This window comes from Coloeus monedula, assembly GCF_965178545.1.
Source record: "Coloeus monedula genome assembly, contig: HAP1_SCAFFOLD_103, whole genome shotgun sequence".
In the NCBI taxonomy this organism is placed as follows: domain Eukaryota; kingdom Metazoa; phylum Chordata; class Aves; order Passeriformes; family Corvidae; genus Coloeus; species Coloeus monedula.
In genome coordinates this window covers 10587-34998 of record NW_028120800.1, presented here as the reverse complement: position 1 = coordinate 34998, position 24412 = coordinate 10587, and positions in this window count along the sequence as shown.

The following is a 24412-nucleotide window of genomic DNA, read 5'->3' as shown; positions in this document are numbered from 1 at the left end:
TATTTTTCTACTGTACCATAAAGAAGACTTTTCAAGGTTGCAGGTGGCTTGGTTGTTTACATAATTCTGCTACCTCTTCTGTGAGAGAGAAAAGTCTCTCACAGAAAATAGCAAGAAAATCCTTGCTAGCAGCATTTCTCGATCTACAGAGTCCTGAGAGCAGGCTGGTATGGCCAGAGTTGGGACTCAGAAACAGTGACTAAATCCTGTTCTCAGGGCTTGAGGAAGAGACCGAGTCCTGTGTGTTTGGGCTCACAAAGAGAAACGGAAGTGCTGCGTTTTGCTGGACCTGAATTAAAGGCCAAGTGCCGTGTTTTGATGCTCAAAGCGGGCTCTTCGGGCCAGGGCGAGTGTGTGTCTCTGAGCTCCGAGTCCTGCCTCAGGCACAGCCCGAAGCCGGGCTCGCCGGCCCCACGCAGAGCTCGGGAGCAGCGACTCAGCGCCGCGTCCGGGGCTGGCGGCAGAGCCCGGGGCCGCGTCGTGGGGCCCAAGGCGGGCTCCGGGAGGGGCTCAGGGCTGAGAGCGGAGCCCGGCCCGGCGCGTCGGGCCCGGCTCGGGATCCCGGGGCTGCCCGGGCGCCGGCACAGCCCCGGCTCCCCGCGGAGAGCCGGCCGGAGCAGGAGCGGCAGCGCCGGGCTCGGCCCCAGCGCCCGTCCCGGAGCGGCTCCTCCCGGTGCCGATCCCAGCCCCGATCCCGCCGGGGGAGAGGCGGCACCGCCCGGGACCCGCAGCGGCCGCCGGCACGACCCGGAGCCCCGGTCCCGGGAGCGGCCCCGGTGCGGCCCCGGTGCGCGGGGCGGGCCCGGCCCGGGAGAGAGGGGCGGGGCCCCGAGCGATGGAGCCGCCCCCGTGCCGGGCAGGGCGGGCCCCGGGGCCGGGCGGGGCCGGGGCTCTGGGGCGGGGCCGAGCGGGGCCGGGCGTGGCCGGGGGCGGCTTCAGGGGCGGGGCCGGGCCCGGCTCAGGTGCGCGGGGCGGGGTCCGCACAGGTGCGCGGGGTCCCAGGGCGGCTGCGCAGGGCGGGGCCGAGGGGATTTAAGCCCCCGAAATCGCCCCTGCCGCCATTTGCTCCCTCAGAGCTCGGGGAGGCTGCGGCCGGGCCGGGCTCCCCCGGCGGGGCCCGGGAGAGGCCCCCGCTCCCCCTCTTTCTTCCCCGTCTTTCTTCCCCCTGTTTCTCCTGCCCTTATCCTCCTCCTTCTTCCCCCGCTTATCACCTCTTTCCTACCCCCCCCCAGTTTCTTTCTCTCTCCCCCACACCCTCCCTGTCTCTCCCAGCCCCCTGCCTGCCCTCTCCCCAGCGCCCCCCCACCCTCTCTCCCTGCTCCCCTGTGCATCCCCGACCCCCCCCGCCTCCTTTCTCCCCCACCCCTTTCTCCCCTCTCCGTACCCCGCTCCCCAACCCGACTCCCCTCTCTTCCTCCTCCTCTGACCATCATCCCTCACCCGACCTTTCCCTTCCCCCCTCGTTCTCCCCAACCCACCCCGACTCCTCTCCCTACCCCATCTCATCCCTCCCCGTTCCCTCTTTCCCCCGCAGCCGCGGGGCTCGGGGCGCCGGAGAATAAAGCCCAGAGGGCCGGAGCCCGGCGCCCCTGCCCTCGCTGGAGCCTCGCACAGGGGACCCGCTCGGCGGGTCCCCCGTGCAGTACAAAAACAGCGCCGGGGCTCCGGCTTTCCACACATCACACTGGGGATCCCCTCCTCAGGAGGGGTTCCCGGGGGGGTGGTGGGTCTCGGGGAGGGTTGTGGGTTGAGGTGGGCCCCCTCCTCAGGAGGGGTTCCCGGGGGGGTGGTGGGTTTCGGGGGGGGGGGGGGGTTGGGGTTGGGGTGGGCCCCCTCCGTAGGAGGGGGTCCCGGGGGGGTGGGTGGGATGGGCCCCCTCCGGAGGAGGGGGTCCCGGGAGGGGGTCAGGGTGGGCCCCCTCCGGAGGAGGGGGTCCGGGGGAGGGGGGTGGGGCGGAGGGGGGACTTCCCCCCCCCTCCAGTCCCCGCCCCCTCTCCCGGACCCCCTCCTCCGGACGGGGCTCACCCCGGCCCCCTCCCGGGACCCCCTCCTCCGGACCGGGGCCCCGGGGGGAGGGAGGGGGTGGGTGGGTGGGGGGGTCCGGGCGGGTGGGGCTGTTGGTTTGGCCTGTGGTCTCTATGTCTGTTCATGCCACAGAGTGACGTGACCCCCTCTGCTTTCCCCCCCCACCCCCCTCCCTCCCCGGGGCCCCGGTCCGGAGGAGGGGTTCCCGGGAGGGGGCCGGGGTGAGCCCCGTCCGGAGGAGGGGGTCCGGGAGAGTGGGCGGGGACTGGAGGGGGGGGAAAGTCCCCCCTCCGCCCCACCCCCCTCCCCCGGACCCCCTCCTCCGGAGGGGGCCCACCCTGACCCCCTCCCGGGACCCCCTCCTCCGGAGGGGGCCCACCCCAACCCACCACCCTCCCTGAAACCCACCCACCCCCCCGGGAACCCCTCCTGAGGAGGGGATCCCCAGTGTGATGTGTGGAAAGCCGGAGCCCCGGCGCTGTTTTTGTACTGCACGGGGGACCCGCCGAGCGGGCCCGGCCCGTGTGGGGCTCCAGCGAGGGCAGGGGCGCCGGGCTCCGGCCCTCTGGGCTTTATTCTCCGGCGCCCCGAGCCCCGCGGCTGCGGGGGAAAGACAGGACAGAGGACGGGAATAAGGGAGCAGAGGGGGTCAAAGAAGGAGCGCAGGTGGGGGGTTCGGGGTGTGCAGGGAGAGGTGGGATGGGGGGACAGGAAAGGAGGCGGGGGAGGACGAGGACGGAGCACAGGTGGGGGGGGGTCAAGGTGCAGAGGGGGAAAGAGGGAAGAGGAACAGGGGGAGGTGGAGGGGGAAGGAAAGGTGGGAGACGGAGGGGGAGGATTGAGGGCAGGTGGGGGGAACTGGGAGGGGAAGGGGAGCAGGGTGAGGGGGCAGGGGGGACCCGGGATGGGGGCGAAGGAACGGTGGAGAAGGGGAGAGAGGGTGGAGGGGTAGGGCAGGGTTGGGGTGTGTAGGGGGACAGGGAGGGGGGATGGGGGGGACCGGGCCGGGGGGGGAGGGAGGGGAGGGCTAGGGGGGAGAGGGGGGGGGGTAGGGGGGGGGGGTGTAGGGGGTGGGGGAGGGGAGGCAGAGGGGGGAGAACGGAGAAGGGTTAGAAGAAGACAGACAAACACAAATATAAAGGAAAAGAACTACAGAGACATAGAAATATGGAAATACAGAGATCTAGAGCCCGGTCCGGCCACAACCGTTCCCACCGAGCGCCGAGGGAACAAATGGCGGCGCCGCCGATTCCCGAGGCTTAAATCCCCTCGGCCCCGCCCCGCGCAGCCGCTCTGGGGCCCCGCGCACCTGTGCGGACCCCGCCCTTCACACCTGTGCCGGGCCCGCCCCGCCCCGCCCGCGCCCGTAAATGCCGGCGGATCCGCGCCCGCTCCGCTTTGTGCGGTGGATGCTCATCCTGCTCCTCCCGGGCTGTGGCGGGACCGTCGTTCGGAGCGCTGTGCGGAGCCCGGCACCGGGGGCTGCTCCCGGCGCTGCGCCGAGCCCGAGGCGCTGAGGTGGGAACGGGACCCGGGCCCTGGGATTCGGGGCTGGGTTCTGTCGGTGTCTGCTGGGGGTCCCGGGCCGAGCCGCTTGTCTCTCGGCGGGCGGGGTGCGGCTGCCGGGCTCGGAGAACTGAGGTGGGATGGGGGATGGCATTAGGCATCGGGATCGCCGCGGCTGGCAAGTGCCGCTCCGGGATAGGCGCTGGCGCCGAGCCCGGCGCTGCCGCTCCGGCTGCGGCCAGCGCGGGGCTGGGCTCCCGCCGGAGCTCCGGCTACGCTCCCGCTGCGGCCGTGGGGAGCCGGGGCCGTGCCGGTGCCGGGCCCGCCGGGAGGGCGGCGCTTCCCCGCAGCAGGCGCTGGATCGCGCCTGGAAGCGGCCGGGCCGCGGGGACCGCCCGTGCCCGCCCCGGCACCCCCCGAGGCCGCCGCTCCCTCAGCGCCGCCCGCCCTGTGGGGCGCCCCCTGGCGCAACCGGAGCGCCGGCGCTCCCGGCCCGGCCCCGCCCGCAGCCCCCGCGGGGACGCGGAGCTCCCCCAGCCCCGGCACTGCCGAGGCCGCCGCTCCCCCTGCCCCGGGCCGCTCCCCCGGGGGCCTCCCGCCCGCCGCGGCCCCGCCCAACCAGCGCGCCTGCAGCGGGACGAGCCGCTCCCCCGGCCCGGCCGCTGGCGCCGAGGCCGCTGCTGCCGCTCCTGCTCTGACTGCGCCCGCTGCGGGACCGGGGCCTCGCCGGGGCTCGCTGCTGCTTGAGCCGCTCATCCCACAACTGCCGCTTGAGACCTGATGCTCTCCTTCCTCCCCCCGCTTTCTCTGCGGCTTGCACGCTCCACTGCAAAAACCTCTGGCTTTAAAAGGCCAGGGAAAAATGTTTCTTCTTTATTTCCAGAGCACAGGAGATCCTGAGTGGCAATGGCTACACAAGGACCACCAAGTCGAACCCTTATGTGAATGCCTCCTCTGGCCACTGAACCCACACCTGGGCACTCTCAGCAGCCTGCTCCAGCCAAGCCAATCTCAGCTCCTGGCAATGTCCTGCCTGGGATAGGAATGCCAAGTGCCAGCAAGGTCATTCCTATGCAAATACAACTCCTTCTTTTATGCTAATACTGCTTGCCACACCAGCCCCTGTAATTGCCATAGGGCAGAGCTCCATGGCCAGCACCTGATCATGCAACAACACAGGTGAGCAGTTGTGTGACAGCACTGAACTCTTCCCATAACCCTGATTTCCTGCCCTTTCCAGGATTTACCCAACAGCTGTAAAGGTGCTTGTTCCATGGCCCTTTCCAGGGAGAAATGAGCAAGGCAAGTCCTGAGGGTTCACTTGGTCCACGGCCAAAGCTCTTCTGGAGAGGGTCAGGGCTGCTCCTGCCTGCAGAGGGGCCTTTCCCACAGGTGAGTGTTCACAGCCCAAAATCCCAGGGGCTGCTGAGGCCGCGCCAGCTTTTGTGGCCCAGAGCTGCACAGAGCTCCCAGCAACTCCTGCTCACTGCCAGGAGTGTTCCTTGGTGCTCCTTCTGTGTGTCCCAGCTGGCAGGGAATGGGGGGAAGGAGAAGGCCAGGAGGCCCAGGAAGGGAAGCAGCAGCTCTTGTGCTTTGGATTTGCAGAGAGGAGCTGTGCCTGCAGTGTCCTGCCCGTGGCACGCAGTGTGCCAAACACACATCCCCGGAACGGGCACTGGGCTGCCCGGGCAGCGCTGGGATGGACATGGATAAAGGGCTGCCCGCGGCCCCTCGGCCAGGGGCTGCTCTGAACAGGCACCCAGAGATGCTTCAGTCCCGACAGACCCCACTGACACCCCAAAAATGCCCCAAGGAACAGCTGGCACTGGGCAATGTCAGAATGGGCTGTTTGCAGAGGGGCTCAGACAGCAATTCCCAGTGCTGACCTCCCACACACCTGCCAGCTATGTCCCAGCCACCCAAAATGCCTTCCCTTCCAGCCTGAGGCCATCATCCCTCAGCAGTGTTAAAGCCAAGGCAAGCTTCCCCCACAGCAATGAAATGCCAAGCAATGCCCTCAGAGATGCCTTCAAATGAAAGGTCAGAGTCAGAGAAATCTCTTTGGATTGAGTTGGGAGTTTTTGGGGAGCCAGCTGGAACTGCACAACTGATGGAAAGCTTTCCCAGGTGGCTCCCACTGCAGGTGCCCTGAAGGCAGGGATGTGCATCCCTTTCCTGAGGGAAAAGAACTTGCAGAGGCCACTCCTGAGGCTCTGGAATGAAATCAACTCCTGCAGGGAGAGAAGTCCTCCCGTGGGCACAGGGGCTGCCTCAGCACGGGCTGGGAGCGTGTCCAGCCAGCGCCTGTTCCTGCTTTCAAATATCACCTGGAGCCCCAGCTCGGGGGGTGCAGGCAGCTGAATTCCAGGGAACTCTGTCAGGTGCCCCCAGGGACATTGGGGGGGGGCTGGGGGATGAGGGTTACAAACAGCAAATTCTATGGAACATGAAGCTGTCCTTGCCCTGACCCTGCTGAGCTTCCCTGGAAGCTCTGCTGGTTCCTGACACAGCTGGTGTTAAATAGGCAGCTCTGCATGGGAATATCCATGCTCCAGGAGGCGCTGGGAGGCTATGCCAGTGGCAATTCAGCAGGGAATTCAGGGCTTTGGGTAGAATTCATCTGAACTAGCAAAGCCAACCCCCAAATCTGCCCACCACCCAGGGAACAATCTTTGTGCTGCCCTGGCAGCCAAAGCCCCTGGGCTGGGAAATGTCAGCAGGCAAATGGATGGAATGATCTAAATGCCAGCATCCCCCAAAGGGACAATGCCATCACCTCCCTTTGCTCCCCAAGTGTCCACTGTGTTCCCCACAGGTGCCCTGGGGATGCCAGGGAGGTGCCTTTGCCCACAGTGCCTTTCTCCTGCCCCTCTCCAGCCTGAGGCCTCTTCTCCCTTCCCTGCCAGCTGCTGCCAAGGAAGGAAGACACAGTGAGTGCTGAGTTGACCTCCAAATAGTCCTTCCCTCACCTTGAGATGACCTGAGATTTTACCCCCAAAATGTCCCCATCTGCCTCCTTCTGAGTTCCTCATTTTTTACAAGGAAGCATTCTTTCTCTGCTCTGGAGATTACCACAAGATTTGCCCCCAAAACTTTCCCCACCTGTCCACTACCTCTTTCCTCATTTCCACCTCAATCTTTTCATTCTTTGCCCTACAGATGCTTTCAATTTTTACCCCTCTGAACTTCCCTACCTGTCCATAAGTGATTACCTCAGTTTACCCCATCAAGTGCATGCTCTCTGCTACAGATCACCTCAGATTTTACCCCCAAAATTTTCTGCACATCTCCACCACTGAGTACTTTATTTTTACCTCCAAATACTCATTTTCTACCATGGAGATTCCCTCAAGTGTTACCTGCCAGATTTACCCACCTGTCCACAGCAATTCCCTCAGTTTACCTCAGGATGCTCCTGCTCTCTCCTAGAGATGACCTCACATTTTACCCCCTCAGTTTTCCCTACCTGCCCAGTTCTGATCACCTCCTTTTTACCTCAAAACATGAGTTCTTTCTTCTACTGATGAACTCGGATTTTATTACCAAAATGTCTATTTTGTCCCCTGTACACTGACTAGATTTTAAAACCCAAACCACGCAGGTTATGTCTGTCTTACCCCCAAAATGTTCATTCTGTCCCCTACAAATTAGGTCAGATTTTTTCTCAAAACCACTTATGGTTCCTACATAATTACCTCAGGGTTTTCCCCCCACATTCTACCTCATCTTGACTACTGATCACCTCATTGCTTCCTCAATATGTTCATTCTTTGCCCTACAGATCTTCCCAAGTTTTACACCCCAAATTTCCTTGCCTAGCCCCAGTGATTGCCTCAGTTCATGTCAGTGGTCACACTCTCCCTAGAGATTACCTCAAGTTTAACCCCCAAAATTTTCCTGAACTGTCCACAACTTATTACCTCATTTTTACCAAAAAAGATTCATTCTCAACCTTTAGATCATTTCAAGTTTGACCCCCCAAAATTCCCCTACCTGTCCACTACTGATTCCCTCATTCTTCCTTCAATATTTATTTCCTTTCTACCATGTAGCTTCTATCAAGATTTACCCCCAAAGTTTTCCATCTGTCTACTACTGCTTACCTCATTTTTACCTCAAAATGTTCTTTCTACAGCTTATTTAATATTATTTTTACACAAGTTTCCCTATCTGCCCACAACTGATTCCCTCATGTTACCTCAGTGTGTTCATGCTCTCCCCTAGAGATTAGCTCAGATTTAGCCCCCAAATTTTCCCCACATGCTCAGTACTCATCACCTCCTTTTTCCCTCCAAGTGTTCATTCTCTGCTCTTGAGACTTTGTCAAGTTTGGCCTCCAAAATTTTCCTTCTTTGTCTACTACTGAGTACCTCATTTTTGCTCCAAAATACTCATTCTGTCCCCTACAGATTACATCAAATTTTACCCCCCAGTTTTTCCTTCCTGTACAATATTAACTCTTTTCTGCCCCAAAAATGTGCATTCTCTCCCCTAAACATCACCTCAGCTTTTCCCTCAAAAATGCCACCTTGCTCTGCTTGACATCCCCTCCCATTTTCCTACACAAACAATTCTTGTGTCCCCTTTCAGTCACCCCAGGTTTTCAGCTGAAAATGTCTCCTCTGTCCCCTCAAAGTTATCCCAGGTTTTCCCAGTGAGGAGCTGCAAGGAATTCAGGCAGGGCCAATGACACCAGGGAACAGCTGTAAATTCAGAGGCAGAGAGAGAAGATCTACCAGGAAAGGGGAAAGGTTCAGAAAACATTTCTGCAATTAATTAATAATTATTTCCAGTTCCCCACTGAGAAGAACACAACCTCACAGCTGTTAAGGCCTGACAGTTCCCTGCAGGGAGAGCTCAGCCCATGTGCCCAGAGGCAATCGCAGCATCTGCAAGAAAGAAAAAAGCAGCAAAAGGTGATTACTTCTCTTTCAAAGTTATTTCAAGTGCTCACACCCAAACCCACCTTTGCTCTTGATTCTGGCCAGGTGCATGGTGAGCAGTGGGCACAGGTCATGTCATCCATGCTGGTGTGAGTGATGCTTTCTGGGGGAATTCAGCTGATCTCCAAAGTTCCCTTCCTGCCCTGTGCCTGATCTGCACAGGAGAAAACCTCTTCCAGGAAGGGATTGTGCTCCCTCTAATGCCATTTGCCCAGTCTGTTCCATGGGGATATTGCCAGCCTGGGGCAGCAGAGGCACACGCAGCTCTCAGCACTCCCTGCTCCAAGCACAGCTCAGGGCTCCTTTGCACACTGCCTCTGCCATGGGGGTTTTCTCCAGGAGAAGCCAAGGAATTGCTCCTGGAAGGGTGCAGATTAAGTTATCCCAAAGGGAAGCAAAGAGTAAGTACTCCAGGAAGAGCCCTTGGGATCTGCTGGGCTGAGGTGGGAAGGGGACATTCATTCCCTGCAGGGCCAATACACAACAACCTCCAAGCCAAAGCACAGACTGGCAGGTGGGGTCTGACAGCAGCACTCTGACAAACCTCCTTGTCATTCTTCCCTGCAGTGACTTTTGCAAGCAAACTCTGAAGCTGACAAGCCCAGAAGCTCCATCCAGCCACTCTGGAAGGAAAGGATACTCCCAGGGATGAGGCACATTCCCAGCAAACTCTCCCAACACAGCCTGGAGGCAGCGCTGGAGCTCGGGTGTGGGGCTGGGAAGGGCTGCCAGGAGCACGCAGCCCCCAGGTGGGGTGGCAGCGGCAGCAGCAAATTCCCACAGGCTGATGGCACAGCAGAGAGACAAAGGCCAGCAGTGCCCACGGGAGGTGCAGGGTTAATTCTGCTCCCTGCTCTGCCCCATCCCCGCAGGAAATCTCCAAGGGGGAGAGAAACTCTCAGGGTGCCCAAAATGCAGCATCTGTCACCCTGATCCAGCTTCAACTCAGCATGGGGGGCCAAACTCCCCCCACAGGTAAACACTGAGCTGAGCTGGTCAGTCTCAAACACAGCCCCAGTTCTCACCTCCAGCCTGCTCCTGGGGCTGCTGCCACATTCCTGACAAGGAGCCCCTTTGGACAGGGCTCTCTGTGTGTCTCAGGTGCTGGGCACTGCAGGGACCAGGGCAGCCCCCTCTGGGGACAATTGGGGATTCATCCCACACCACAGGCAGGACCAGGGGCCCTCCAGTACAGGCTGGTGGGGCCAGAGCCCCTTGGGTTTGGCTGCTCAAACACCAAAGCTTTTGGCAAAAATGGGACAAGTTAAGTGGGTTTTCCTGGCCTGAGAGAGAGAAGAAATTGTTGAAATTAAGCATGGCAATTAAGTCCACTGTGGAAGTCAAAGGCTCCTGGCTTTCCCACTCCTGTTCTGATTGCTCACTAGAGGGTTTTATCCATAAAAAAATGAGAGGTGGCACCAAATAAAAGAGCTCTTTTTCAACATTTTTCCCCTACTTACTTTCATACCTAAAAAGGATGTCCATTTTTTCTTAGTGCATTCTTTGCCTAATTTTAACAGAACTGTTTTCCTTCCAGGCCCCACTTGTGGGTTCTTCACTCCTTTGCCATTGGACTTTGGACAAAGGAAGAGAAGCATCTGCTCCAAACGGGTGTCATCCTATGGGGAACACACGCTGCCTCACTCTCCCCATTCTGGATGCTGGCTCCAATCCAGTCTGAGTTTTCCCCTGTTTTCCATGTCTAAGGACAGGAACTTGTCCTGGTCAGGGTGTAAGGCCTTAAACTGCACCTTGATCTGGGGGGCTGGGACTGGGATTCCAGCAGGGAATTCATTGTTTTACAAATAAAAGTTATTCCAGGGAGCTGCTACTTCACCACACAGTGTCAGCAAAAGAGAGAGAACACCAAAGGTGTATCCAAAAACAAGGATGGAATGATTCCTCCTGCTTTGAGTGGGATCAGGGCTTATGGTGCCCTGGAATGACAAAGAACTTCTCCCTCAGCCCCCTAGAGAGCCCTCAAAAAGCCAAAGTGCAGCAGGGAAGGAAGGAAAGGCACCTGCTGGGGACAGCACAGCTCCAGCTGCTCATGGGGACTGGGACTGAGTCTGGAGCCAAAAGCCCCTTCCCAGGCTGGAGGGGCTTGCCTAAAGCACCACCTCTGGGAAGCAAAGGGCTATGGAAGAAATGGAGTGGGAATTTACAATAATAATCATAACGGATCGGGAAAGAGCAACAACAGAAGCAACAATCATTCCAAGGGAGCAGGAGGGATGCTGAGCTTTAAACAAGGTTTGAGTGAGGCAGCAGCTCCTGGCAGTTCTAACCCACAGCTCCAGCTCTGCGATTCCAGGAGCACTGCAAGCTCCTCCTGCCCAGTCCCTGGCTTTGCCTCCTGCCAGTACTCGGCACCTCGGGCACGGGTGGCTGCGAGTGCTCCAGTGCTGCTGCCCCGAGGGAGCGGGAAAATGGCCACTAAACCCCTTCCCACTGGGCTGGCTCCGAGCTCTGGCTGGGGAAAACATTTGGCACCCCTGGCATTTCAATGCAATCAGTTTCCATCACTTTGAAGATGCACTGAATAAACCCAGGGCACATAAGTAAACCTCTCCCCATAAGGAGAGCCCCAGGGAATACACAATTCTTCCTATGCCTGGCCAAAGAAACCAGGAGCCAGGTTTTGGGGAAGAGACTCCAGACTCTTATCTCCTTCCCTGGCTGTAAACCACTTGCAGAGGCTTTGGAGTTCATACAAGCTTGTCAGGCTTTGGCTACTTCATTTAAATTCTATTCAGATACTGGAATGGAAGTGTCCTAAAGGCACCTCACTCAGACTTTAAGCCCTCTACCACCAAAGAATTTAGATGCTCTTTTCTTAGGAACACCCCACCTCTGCTTCTTTAGGTGTCTCCATGTGGGACATCAATTAAATGCGGACAAATTTTAGAATGCAGCTTCCAAGTCAAGTTACCTGCTAGGAAATTACTCCAGCTCTCTGGCACCTTGGGCTGTTTTAAACACAGCCTGGCCCTTCATGGCTGAGGCTCTGAGCTACACAACTTGTGAGCTGGCAAGTAACAGCAGCTGAGGTCTCATCCCAGCTGTACACAAAAACAGGGAGTGGGGGCTGCACTTGGATACATGCAGGCAGGGTTGGGCCCCTTCTGAAAGCTTCAATCCCTGTTTTTCAGAGACTCAATCAGGGATAATGACATTTTAGCAAAGCTCTCTTAAGGCACGTGAAAACCCGAGCAAGAAAATGGAATCAAAGCCTTTGTTCCACTGGCCTCACGCCCCGATTCCAACGGGACAGACAAGTCCCTCTCCTCGCAAGGCAACGTCTCCTACCTGGATCTGTGCCTTCCCCAGCCTTTGGTGGCCGCTGTCTCCATCCTCACACACTTCCTCATCTTCCTCCTCAGCAGGCCTGGCTTCCTCATCCTGCAGAGCAAGCACAGGGACACTCACCAGCCTGCTCATCCCAAACCTGGGCAGCAGGGATGGACTGCTGGGACCCCCTGGACAGTCACCCCTCTGCTGGCCACCATCCCTGCTCTGCAGTCCATTCCCGTTCCTGGCCTGGCATCTCCTTTGAACGGGATGTTAAACCACAACCACTTGCTCTGCTGGGTTTTGGGACATCAGAGACTCCTCCAAGGCAGTGGACAAAGCTCCTGTTCCCACAGCCTCTGCCTCCCAAAGCCCTGCTAGGGCCAGGCAGAGCAAGGGAAACCCCTCAGTTCCTGCTGGAAATTTCCTCTTGTGCCCGTAAACCCAGGGAAATCATGGCTGCCCCATCCCTGGAAGTGTTCAAGGCCAGGCTGGCCGCAGCTTGGAGCACCCTGGGGATGGAATGAGGTGATCCTTAAGGTCCCTTCCCACCCAAATTATTCTGCCATTCCAGGATGATTCTGTGATCTCTCCCTGCATTTATTTTGCATCGTTTCCTCTCTAATCTGAATTCCCAAATCGAAATGATTTTTTAAAGAAATCATTTAAAATTATCCCAGGAATAAAAAGGGGTGCATCAAACATACAAGAATCATTCCTACCTCCATCAAATCATTGTTAATTGGAAGCCTATTTCCTCATCTCTGTCCTTAGTTTTCCTTTCCTAGGAAACCTTATGATCCCACAGTTTCTCCAAGAGATTTACTGGGATTGCAGAAAGGTTTGCTTTGTCAGGGAGGCAAGGGGGTTTACAACACTTGTTCCTCTGCATCTTTATCCTTTCACCAGCTTTCCCCTGGAACGGTGCTGCAAGAGAAGTTCAGAATTACTAGAAATGGATCAGGTTCACCTTTTTTCCTCATTCTTTTCCAACGACTTCCAAATTCTTGGAATTATCCTCAAATGAGGCCTAGCAAGCTACTGTGAAAACATCAATCAGAGGAACATCTTGACAAGAGAAAACCACATCCAGCAGCAGCCAAAACAATGCCACTGCTATTCTTACCTGGTCTCCAGGTGCTCCAGCCAGAGCTCCCAACACCCACTGCCATTCCATGGGGGTGAGGAGGCAGTTTTGGACGTGTTCTTTGCCACGGGATGGGATAACAGAGCCCAGAGGGTCTTTGTGTCCCTTCCAAGCCACCCCATGATTCCATGATACCATCAGCACCTATACCAATTCCATTCTGGAAAGCCCAATTCCATTCCTCCCATCAACTCAGAATTTCTCCCTTCCTCTCTCTGCTCCACATCAGGCATGTGTTGCCACGTGCCACAGGCATGGGATGCCTCAGCATTGCCTGGGAATGCCACTCAAGGCTGCCCTTGTGGCCTCAGTGCTCCAAAATGCCCAGCTGGCTCCCGTTCCAGTCAGGAATGTCCCAAACAGCAGCGTGGGGTGTGCCCTCTGCATCCCACCATTGGGGCAGCTCCCATAGAATGTGACTGACTTACTGGGTTTGGAATTCCCGGCTTAAAAGTCAGGTGGTGGAATATCCTCTCCTGGGAATATCCGGAAGACCAGAAGGCTCCCTGGAAGCCACAGGTCAGGGACAGAGTCAGATGAACGATCCTGAACTGGTTTTCAGGGGATGCATCCCCAGCCTGTGGCTGCAAAAACTCCAGAGCTGTTCCTTCCCCTTGGGACAGCCAGGGAAAACATCCCCAGCATGGATTTCTGACAGGAAAAAACTCACTGCTCCAGGCTACTTGGCTCCTCCCAAATCCAGGCCAGCACTCCAACAGGCTCTAAGGACAAAACAACAGCAAAGACCATCTCAGGGCACACGCCACGAGCTGGGCGTCACATTCCTCACTGGAACTGGGCTGTTCCCACATCCCTGGGACAGTCGGGAGCATCCCCCGTTCCTCACTCTTCCATTCAGGACAAAGAGACAACAGAGCTGTCAAACAGCCAGTGTGTAACCCCAACAATCCAGGGAAAACCACCTTGCTCTGGGGAGAAACATCATGCCCAGTTATGGAAAAAGCCAAAGAACAGTACTGGAAACACTCCCGGGCATGGAGGCGCCCAGCTCCGGAAATGCAGCTCACAGGCTTCTTCCCATGGGAACCCCAGTCTTGCCTGGGACTGGGCTCAGGGAGAAAGTCCTGCCCATTCCACCACTCTGGTACAGACACCCCAGGAAGGTGTCCCTGACCATGGCAAGGGGCTGAACAGGATGGTCTGTAAGGTTCTTGCCAGCACAGACCATTCCAGGAGTTTAAGGTGGATTTGAGCAGCTCCTGGGGACATGAACACCACCCACACCTCCCAGCTGGCTCAGCCCAGAGTCCATCCAGCACTCACAGAGAGCTGCTGGGAGCTGAAATTCTCCCTGCTCCCCCTGCCTGGGAAACCCTGCCTCCAGCTCCTGGGAAAGAGGAGCTGCATCCTGCTGGGTGCCCCTGGCTCTGGGCAGCTGCCGCCTTCAGGCGGGGGGATGGCTCGGGCAGCTCTGGTGACTGTTCCACCTCGATGATTTTGTGTTTTCCTGCATTTCCCTGGGCTGGAGGGGAGCAGGGGGTGCGGTGGGAGTGCGGGAAGGCAGCGGCAGGGAGGGCAAGGAGTGGGGCCGGGCACCGCACGGCGCAGGGGGGCTTCTGCTGGCACTGGAGGGGCGCGACCGTACGGAGGCGTCCCCGCCGCTGCCGGCCACTGCCCACGGGGCTCCTGCCCGCCCCCGGCGCCACTGACCCCACACCCCGTGTCCCCACACTGGGAACCACCACGGAAAATCATGCTGGAACCTCTAATCCTGAGCCCGAGCCTTGACCTTTTATCCCCTGACCTTTGACCCCTTGACCCATTCCTTGACAACCCGACCTTTGATCCCTGACCCCTGACCTTGGACCATCCACCTTTACACCTTGAGCCCTGACTTTTGACCCCCAACCTTAGCCCTTTGACCCTTACCCTTTGACCCATGACACCTGACCCCAGGACCTTTGACCCCCCTGAGCCCTGTGACCTTTGCCCCAACCTTCTACATGTGACCTCTGTGCTATGACATTGACCACCTTGACCTTTGACCCCTGGACTTTGACCTTTGATTCCCTGACCCCCCAACCTTTGCCCTGACTTTTGTCCCTTTATCCCCTAACCTTTAACCCCCTCTACTTTATACCCTGCACTGCTCTTGCTGCCTGGAACCCCTCACTCCTGCTCTACACGCCCCAGCCCCCAACTCGTACCTGTCACTCTCCAGCCTGCAGATGTCATCCCCACCTTTTTGGTGTGGGGCTTGGCCTCCTCTGAGGGTTCCAGGGTTATCCCAGCACCAGGCTTACTGAGCTGTGCTGCACTGAGGGTTCCAGGGTTGCTGCATTGTGCTGCTGGTGGGGGGAAAATGGTGCTGTTAGGGGTGGTGTAAGGGCTGGTGCACCTTTTCCCTGTATTCCTAACCTCCACTGTGTACTCTCCACCCTGTTAGGGAGGCTCTTTGTTTAGCTGCACCCAAACCTTGGTGATGAACATCGCCTCACAGACAGGACGGGACCAAGGAAAAACAAAACCCAGATGGGGGAGAAAAAAAACCTCACAGCTGGCTGTTTTCTTATTATAAAGTTAAAAATCAGTTGAAAAAACTGAAAGGCAAAAATCACACACACAAGGTTAGAACCAGTCAACACACACGCTCTCACAGACTGACACACGCAGACACAGACAGACACACACTCTCACAGACAGACACCCCTTCTTCAGCTTACACACTGACTGCAGCCCTTACTCACAACACTCCACTGATGAAGACGCTTCAACGCATCTTCCAACTGCTGCTCCCTGACGTGGAAGGGCAGATTCTGGGAAAAGCGGTAGCATCGGTGACTGCAGGGATCGGAATCGGCCTTGGGGACCTGCAAGACAACATGAGGCAGTCTACAAGTAGCTGACAGCTCGGAGTTATCCCCATACACCAGGCCCGTAAGTTTTCTACACAAAACCCCACAAACAAGAGATGAACCACAAAGTTTTACAACTGTTCAACCCAGCCACGACTCTACGTGCCAGGGCAGGGCAGCTCCAAGTGTAAGCACACCAAATAGAAGCAAAGATGACACGAGGACTTGAGATAACTCTCCAGAAGATAAATTCTAGACCCGATATGCTTGGAGGCAATGGAACCTACGGAACTACCACAGTGAGGAGGGTCCAGAGAAGTCCATGGCCCATGAAAAAAAGATATTACCAAACGTGAGAAGGAAGATGGATGAAAACATCTTGTGTACTTCTTCTGCTCTCCAAAAGCAAAACTGTAAAGATGCCGGAATGAGCCCGATCCGGGAAAGGACGCGAGCAGAGATCCCCGCTGCCGCTACGGCCCAGAACGAGGCCGAGAAAGCACCGAGACGTAACAAAGCCCTGTGACACAGGAGAGGATGGACACAAACTACAGAACACAGACACAAATGACATAACACAGACACGAGCTGAACCTGCCCAGCAACGGGCACAAGATTCCTAGAGCAAGATGAGCCAGAAGCTGGCGATGCCGAAGGAAAGAAGGCTCTATGGCAACAGCACGCGACAGTGAAACGTAACTCCTTCCAAGAAGCCAGTGCCAAAGCAGCTCAGAGGATGCTTGAGAAGCTCAGCAGGCCTAGAGAAGGAGGCAATGACTGCCAGGTGATACAAAGGGATCCCTAGGGAAGGACTCTGCCACCAAAGGCTGAAGTGACGTTGCAAAACGTGACCAACCAGCAAGTGGCCAAGATGCCCGCGGGCGGCTACGCCAGCGAGTAGGTGAAATGGAGACCGTGGCGATCGTGCCAGACCCGAAGGCGAGCTCCTCGGGCAAAAAGATCCACGATGACGGCGAGACTCAAAGGCCGATGACAAAGATGGGTGGGAACTGCCCTGCCCAGCAAAGGCTCGGGCGATGCTGAGGAGAAACCCTCTCCCTTTACTTCCAAGGGGCCCTCCCACAACAGCCCTCTCCTCTAAGCTAACTTCCAATTGCCTCCTGGAACTCCAAAGGTCTTTCCCTTCTCCCAGCCACCGCTCCCAACACTTAGCTTTCTGAAGACAAACGGACAAAATCCATCCTTGACAGAAAAAATGCATCAGCACCTCAGATGTCAACACGTTCCCCACGGTCCGCTTTGGCAGCTGCAAAAGATGGAGAACAAGGAGAAAATTCAGCCTCTGACAACACACACCAAAAGAGACCCCTTCCGCAAGGCCCCCTCCCTCGAAACTGCCGAGGCTCAGCGCTTACCTGCTCTCTCCAAACTTCAGCTCCACACCTGCTCACGGTACCTAAGACAACAAAACAGAAAACGTCACTGTTGCCCTCCAGAAGAGCATCCCCGGGCTACTCCACACCACTGCCCCGGCTCACCTCAAATCCTGATCTGACTCTGGAGGTGGCCAGGACAAACCTGCACAATGAAAAGGGACACGCTCAGCACGCTGCCATAGACCGCTGGCCTATCAGCCACCCCACCTAAATGCCAACTCACCTGCTCGCCTCTGGCCCTTGGCACGCCCAGGGCGGCAGCAGCACCTGCAGAGAAGCAAAGCAAAAACACACAAAACATGCTGAGAGACTGTGAAACCACAGCCTCCCTGCTCCGACTGAAGTACACCACACCTATACCTTAGGCTTGCACCCTCCAGCATCCAGGGCCAGGACATCCTGCAAGTGGACCACCTAAAACACACAAACAACAACGGATGCTTAGAGCTGCACCAAAAATTGAGACCGAGGCCGTAACAACTCATTCTGTCCACCGGTCACTGCTCACCTCGCTCCATCGCCCCTGACTGCCAATATCCGGCATTACTTCCAAAAAAGAAAAAAGACATGGAACAATGCTGTAACATAGTAGCATGACATAGCCCAGCAGGACTGCAGAGAGGGGCAGAGAGGGAAAGCCGGCCAGGATCTCGTTCCCAGCCCTGAGCAGGGGCTTTACTGGCCTGACTGTCCTGTACTACCCGAGCTCTGGGGACAATGAACCAGGCTCAGTCCCTGCCTCACCACTGGCACCGTGAAATTCTGGCACTGCAAGAGTCAGGGGAGGTTTCAGCAGTGATTTCAGCAAGGTCAGAGCCACTCCCAGCAAAAGCTGTTCTTAGACTACTCCTGGCTGAAGAACCCAGAGTACCTGCCACTGCAGGATGCTTGTGACTTCCAGGTGGAGGAGAAGGGTGGAAACAATCCAAGATAAAGACAGAATGATGAACACAGCAAAGAGGATTTCTGTATGCTCTGCACTGTTTTGTCACGTTCAGCCCTTCCTGGGCTGTTCTCTGCTTGTTGTTCTCAAGATCAACATCTCCGACTAAGGGCGGGTGATGTGAATTCCAAGGAAGTACAATTCAATTCTCCCCTAGATCTTTCCCTAAAGTACAAGATACTGATTCACCTCCCTTCCCACCAGAGTCAATCAAAGACTATCCAAAAACGTAAATTATGATAACGCGGAATCTGGTCTCCATTAGAAAAATTAATGTAGTATTTTTTATCAGAGCTTTGGTTAAATGTAACAACGCAGGAAGTGCCTGTGCTCAGGTTATTGGAGAGTGCAAGGTTTTCTCATCGCATCAGCCCTGTCAGCTGACAAATGTGGCTGTGCACTAAGGCACAAAGCACCGACGTTTGCACACTACAGCTGGAATCTGCTATCTCCGTGTGCAGACACAACCACTGCTCATCACAGATAAACCCACAAGGGCTGCTCCAGCACTGACTTACCTGGGGAAAAACCAGCACTAAGAGGAGCAAAATAAAAAGCATGGGAGTAGTAGTTTCACCCTGAGCAGCTCCGTGAGATGGGCAGGAATCAGAGGATCCCCTGAGTAACTCTGAACTTGCTTTTCCTGATCACCTTTCACAGAATCCATAGCAGCAACCCATGAACATCCCGTGTGTAGGTTTATTCCAAAACCCACTCCCAGAAACATCAGGATATTGCACCTAAAGCTGCCTCTGCCAGAGGGAAGCAAGAGCTGGGGCTGGGAGAGGAAACAGGCAGGAACTTGCTCTCAGGAGAGGCAGCACGTAGGCTGCTGGCACTGCCAGCAGGAGGACGCAGGTGGGAGCAGGTAAAATTCCAATACAAAATGCAACTGGGGAATGTGACGGTGCAGAGGCTGTAGGTTGGCAGTCTAAGACTTTGGGGTTTATCACAGCTCTGTGAAAGCACCGAATTTTGCCAGCAGGTACCATTCATCCTCCTCAGTGTTGGGGAAGATGAAACAGGAAAGCCTTATAAATATGATTGCCTGACAAAAGATTTTGACAATATGAAAACTATAAGTGACATCGAAATGAAAGCCATTTTTGAAATAGCAAATCTTAGTTACTGAACAACTGGAAAACAATGGTATGGCCGACTGAAGGTAATCCCCTCTTGATTGAACAATATCCTCTGCTTGCAGGCAGGTCCAAGGGTCAGAGCAGACCCTACTAGCTCAGCAGAAGGGGTCCAAAGAGTAGTTTTTAAGAGTTAAGATGTAACACTCTATGGTAATACAAGAACTCTTACAGGCTGTATGTAAATGCTATAGGATTTGTATCTTGTATTAGATTGGTTAGTGACAATTAGAATATTCAGTACAGAAGATGATTTATTGTATTGTAACCAAGACTTCAGACATTCTCTCTCACTACTTCTTCACTCTCATTCCTCTCACTCTCTCTCTCTCTCTTTACTTACCCGCTTACACTCTTGCTCTCTTGGGCCTGCTCAGAGCTGCAGCTGGCAGCTCTAAGCAGTGCCCCTGTACCCACGCCCTTTGCAATAAACCGCATGTTCCAAGATCTGACTGCAGAGATCTCTCGTCTCCACTCGTCACCGCCCGGTCCAGACTGAACCCCAAAACTCCCGCACTCAGGACAAGCTTCCAAGAGTTCATCTCTCAATCTGTGCCCCAGTGTGGGCCAAGTGCTGGTGGAGCCTGGGCTGGCACCCCGAGCTCTCACCCCAGCTGGCACCCCCAGGCCTTTCCAACGTGCCACTGCCACCCAAGCCACAATGGTGGGCCCAGCCACAGCTGGGGCCTGAGGAAAGGAAGGAATGAGGAGGGACTTAGGACACAATCCTGCCCTTCAGACAGGCAGATTTACCTGTGCTCCAGTCTCAAGGGGGCTCTCAGTGGATAACTCAAGCATCCCGCGTGGGACACTGGGGCCAAGGAGCAGCTGGAGGCAGCTCTGTCATCTGGGCTACCTGTGTGTAGCCATATTTAGCAATAACTGAATTGATTGAAATAAAGGGTAAAAGCTTGACTCAGCCTGTAACTTTCACCTTTCTTTCAAGTGCAAAAAGAAGCAGAAAAATCCATTCATATTGATGCTTTCCAGCTATGTCTCTTTCAGATTCCCAGGTGTTCATCCCCTCACAGAGTTTTAGTGGTGACACAGAAGAAAGTTCTTTGCGTGCTGCCAGAAAAACGAGATTTCTCCCATTTTTTATTTTCACACCTAAAGTATGAAAACATTATCATCACACAGAAGAGTTCTGCACACTCTCCTCTGGGCAAGGGGAAGATTCACTGATAGGCAGATTCCAACCCCTCCTGTCCATATTTACATCCCTAAGGCCTCAGATCCTCTGTAGGTAACCACGGGGTTCCCAGGTGAGAGGAGTCACTGTGAGAACAGAATTAAACCCCAAAGCACCTCTGAGGAGACAGCGCCTGACTCTGGGAGTGCCTCCCTCTCGCGTGGAAGGTGTGGCTTACTCAGGAGTTACTCCAGGAGTTCCTACTCTGCCCAGGCCAGGCCTGCTCCAGACACTCCCCGTGCCCTCAGAGCCACAAACCCAGCTCAGGGCTGGGCTCAGAGCTCCAACACCACCAGGAATGAGCACTCCCTGAGCCCCCTGCCCTCCCAGCCCTGCTCTAGGCTGGGCAGGCACTGAGGGGCTCACTGACACCTCCAGGGTGGCTCTTTAAAGGTGGTGGCACAGGTGCTCCACAGCAGACCTGTGCCAGACCCAACTTCTCCACGGGCAAGGAAGAACCTCCCAAAGCAGGTGACACAAAAAGCTCTGGTGTGGCCCAGGGACTGCTCAAGGTCACAACCAAAATTAGTTCTGAGCTCAGGGTGGTGTCACTTCAGTTCCCTGCCACTGCTGCCACTTCCTGCCACCTTCAGCTTTTGCTCCAGGCACCAAAATATGATTTTTTCAAGGCCAGCCCATCTAAACTATCTGAAATTGCAGCCTGGCCGATCTTGGGAGCTCCCAGACTCACTCATGAGGATGAAGTGACAGACCAGCAGTGAGCACTTCTCCCTCTTCCAGCCAAGCTGTGAATTGCTCCTCCCTCGGCTTCGGCAACCACTTTTCGTGCCAGTTCCTGAAGAGAATCTCGTGCTGAACATCCATCACTTTTTCAGTGCAGAGCATTTGGCTTCATCCTCAAGCCCTAGAAACACTCAGCTAAACCAGCACTAAAACCTGATTAAACTTGCATCCTGCACAGCACAATGAACTTGGACTTGGGCAGGAATCAGAATATCTGGGAATGAAGAGAACCCAAGAGCTCGGAGAGGTTTGCTTTGCCCTTGTCCTGCCTTGGGCTCCTGGCTCTGCCACAGCAGTTACAAGAAGCAGAGCAGCGACCTCCCCTCCCCTCCTCATCAACACAAACCCCCAAAAGCAGAGTTTGTCTCTCTCAGACCCACCTTGAGCTGTGTCCGCAGCAACAACGAGGCTGTTGAAAGCAGCAACCCCACAGCTCGGCGTCTGCAGGGCTGCACCCTCTCCATCCTACAGCCTCTCCACCTCCCCACAGCTTGGAGTGATCTGTTCTCCCAGTTTAGAGAAGGTGACACCAACCTCACTTTGGTTTTGGTACAAACTCTGAGGCAGACACTGAAGGCAAAGGAAGACGAGGCCTTGGTGGGAAGGGACCTTAAAGCCCATCCAGTGCCACCCCTGCCAAGGGCAGGGACACCTTCCACTGTCCCAGGCTGCTCCAAGCCCCAGTGTCCAGCCTGGCCTTGGACACTGCCAGGGATCCAGGGGCAGCCCCAGCTGCTCTGGGCACCCTGTGCCAGGGCCTGCCCACCCTCACAGGGAAGGATTTCTTCCGTGTATCTACTCTGAAGTTTAAGTATCTAAGCTCAAGTTTAGTTATTGCTGAGCCTCTGCTGAAGATAACTGAGACACCATAGTAGGAGAGAAAGGAAACAGGCCTGTAGAACAAACCACAGGCGAGTAACAAACCAAAATGATGTGGCCAAGAACAATTATTGCCACAGAAAAGAAACCTCAGTCACCAAAAACTCCAGTCTATTCCTACATCCTCACCCAGGGGGACTCCAAACACGACACTGCAACTCATGCTCCTCCCAGCTCCACACACACATTGCTGGGACCTCTTGCAAGCTGCTCGAGCTCTCTCCACGTGCCAAATCTGCCCATGGCAGAGGTGCTGCTTTCCTGGCTCAGCTCCCAAGACTCAACTCTCAGTATTTCCGCCCTCAATACTGTAAATTTCTGGTGATCTGGAGCAAAGATTTCTGGCTTGCTGTGTGGCTTCTCACACAGAACCTGACCCCAGGGGCTCAGTCTCACTCTCTCCGTGTTTGACACAAGTCATAAAGCAAGAACTGCAAAGACATTTTGAGGCAGTATCAGGGGCCTGAGACAGCTTTTGAGATCAAAGTTGAAATCCACTGTTTTCTTTCATTGCTGTTAAACTGTACTGGAGTCCTGGGGGCACTTTTGGGCGCCACAGTATACAAAAGATACAAAGCTGACAGCATCCAAAGAAGGGACATGGGGATGGGGAAGGGTGTGGAAGGACCATGAAAGAGCTGCTGAGGGCACTGGGTTTGTTCTGGTAGAGAAGTGTGAGGCCAGAACACATCGGGGCCTACAGCTCTGATCTCCGCTCCCTGGGACACAGACAGGACCCAGGGAGCAGCTGGAGCTGGGCCAGGGCAGGCTCAGGCTGAGATCAGGGAAAGGTTCTTCCCCCAGAGGCTGCTGGGCACTGCCCAGGCTCCCCAGGGAATGGGCACGGCCCCGAGGCTGCCAGAGCTCCAGGAGCGTTTGGACAGCGCTGCCAGGGATGCCCAGGCTGGGGCTGTTGGGGGGTCTGGGCAGGGACGGGGGTGGGACTGGGTGATCCCTGTGGGTCCCTTCCAGCTCAGGATATTCCAGGATTGTCTCACTCCCCAACAGGGGAGAGTCTGCTCTCACACAGAGCTGCACACACACTGTGCAGGAGGCAGCAAATGACAACAATTGACATTGATACATTAATAAAGCCAAGATATTAAGCAAGCCAAAAGATAAATTTTCCCTTTTGTTCCTGACCAACAAGACCTGTCCCAGTCCCAGTCCAGCCACTAAGCAACTCCAGTGTGACACAGGGACTGCCTCACACCTCGAGGCCGACACACAACAGCAGCACAGCACCGGGAGTTTAATCACGTTTCCCTCATTAGAGGAGACAATTAATGACCGCTCAGGTGCACAACCACTCCTGCAGAGCGCTTCACTAGACCCCGTTTTGCAAGAACTCCCCCAGGCTGCAAAGCCCCATTTGCCAGGGACCTGAGAGAAGAATTCGGTAGTTTTAAAGGAATGTCAGGAACTAGGAATACACCTGAGTGTAGGAACCGAGAGTGCCGAGAATATTTCTCGGTTTCCATCTCGCCCGATCCATCTGTTACGGCGCAAGGCAGAGGCAGGTCCCTACCTCCCGAGCCTGGGGTCCTCCCATCAGATGAGCCATGCGCGCGGCCAGGGGCGGTCCCGGAGCTTCCATCGGGCCCTCCCGCTATCCCCACGCGGCCCGGGTTCGCGGCCGCTTCCGCGTTTGAACGGCGGCGCCTGCTGCTGACGTCATCACTCCCGCCGCTTCCATCCCGGCCTTACTTCCGCCTTCGGGAGCCCTCGCTTCCACGCCTGCGCGGCGCGGCATCGGCCGCCCCTCCTCAGTGCCGGTTACCCCGGCAACGCCGCTCGCGGCTCGAGCCGCTCCTGGCCCGGCCCCGGCCCTGCCCGGGACGTCAGCCCCGGCCCCGCTGCCAGCCCAGCCCCGCCCCCGCTTCCAGCCCAGCCCCGGCCCCGCTTCCAGCCCCGGCCCCGCTGCCAGCCCAGCCCCGGCCCCGCTGCCAGCCCAGCCCCGCTCCCGCTGCCAGCCCAGCCCCGGCCCCGCTTCCAGCCCAGCCCCGGCCCCGCTTCCAGCCCCGCCCCGCCCCCGCTTCCAGCCCAGCCACGGCCCCGCTGCCCGGCACCAGCGCTTCCCAGGCCAGCCCGGTCCCGCCCACGGTCCCGGCCGCCCGCCCGGCACCTCCAGCCACACACGGACGCTTCAGCTGCCACGCCGATACGACCGATAAGCACAGCACCTCCAGCCAGCAGTGCAATTCGTTCGGCTACTGCAGTTCCATCCTAGGAGCTTTCGGCAGCTACACCTCCTACCAGCTCTGTGTCCACACAGCCCCCGTCTGCACCGCAGCCACAGCCGTGGACACACAGCAGAGACATTTCAACAGCTGCCGTGTCACCACGGCATGTACCCCCTATCATCACTCTGATAACACCACTCAGAGGAT